This window comes from Seriola lalandi, unplaced genomic scaffold (assembly GCF_002814215.2).
Source record: "Seriola lalandi dorsalis isolate HSWRI2012SDOR001 ecotype SW California unplaced genomic scaffold, Sedor1 jcf7180001978463, whole genome shotgun sequence".
Lineage (NCBI taxonomy): Eukaryota > Metazoa > Chordata > Actinopteri > Carangiformes > Carangidae > Seriola > Seriola lalandi.
Window position 1 is genome coordinate 1 of NW_019449129.1, and position 1,152 is coordinate 1,152.

Sequence of the window (1,152 nt, forward strand, 5' to 3'; positions counted from 1 at the left end):
GCACAAGTGAGCATGAATGCCACAGGCAGAGTTTGATCCTGCAGGTAAACTGGCTTAAATCCTGAACCTCTGGTGCAAAGAGCTATTAAACATCAAAGAGGCTGAGAGCCGCCCCCGTTGGTTTCACTCTCACATGAGTGTCAACTGCAATACAAACACATCTAGATCCTTGTTGTGGCGACAGACACAGATGCAATAAGAGGTACAGACAACACTTCCTGTGAAACTGTTAAAACATTTTAAAAAACATATTCTTCATCAAAACAAACGCCAAGAATACAACTCATCCAAACAAAATGAACACAAACATGTCACAGTCTGAGAGACCAGGAAATGAAAATGTACTGAGCTCCTTTTTTATTCTTTTGATTGCTCATTCTTTGATTGTTGTCAAATACAATGTGCTGCCTTTTTTCTTATACTGTATAGTTGTACTTACATTGTAAACCTTGTGCAGCATGCTGTGACAACCGTATTTTATCATCGTCAGGCCCTACCTGTCTGGGGTCGAACAGTGGTGATGGAGTCCAGATAGGCCTTGACGTCTCTCTGTTTAAGCTGCATGGCCAGTTCAAAGGCTGTCTTAGACAGAACATTGACTCGGTCTGGGTCAGCTCCACGTTCCACCAGCTGCTGAGCCACAACCACCTTCAAAACACACACATCTTTATTCTGTTTTCCATCCAGTTACAATCAGATACCATGCTGGGATATTACTCCATATGCATTAGTGCTGTAACTGTGTAAAAATAAACAACATGTAAGTCTAAATGGCACACAAGAAACGATACATCCCCAAATGAGACCCACAAGAGTCAAAATGTATTATCCATCAATCTTTTATCCATCCATCATTAACCTAACCTTCCCACTGAGGGTGGCCACCATCAGTGGACCCCAGCCAGTGGTCTTCTGGGAAAAGCTGACATCAGAGCCCCACTCTAGCAGCAGGCGCACTGTGGCCTCATGGCCATGCTGAGATGCCACCATAAGGGCAGTGATGTCCATGAATTCTCTGCCACCTCCTCCTTCTGGACAACCCTCACCCCCTCCAAAACCAGCCGTGCTGTGGAAAACAAAGGGATAGAACCAGACCACTTTCCCAGACAAGGATTTAGACCTAAAGATGTTATTCAAATAAACTCTAAATTG

General features: G+C 43.9%; 1 long non-coding RNA gene across 1 annotated transcript; it reads right to left on the reverse strand.

Moving 5' to 3' along the window:
• Positions 1-497: 497 nt before the first annotated feature.
• Positions 498-1,138, reverse strand: LOC111657975 (uncharacterized). Its single transcript, XR_015437431.1, has 2 exons — positions 865-1,138; positions 498-648 (listed from the first exon to the last, which is right to left on the reverse strand). It is a non-coding gene; the product is annotated as an uncharacterized LOC111657975 (long non-coding RNA).
• Positions 1,139-1,152: the final 14 nt, after the last annotated feature.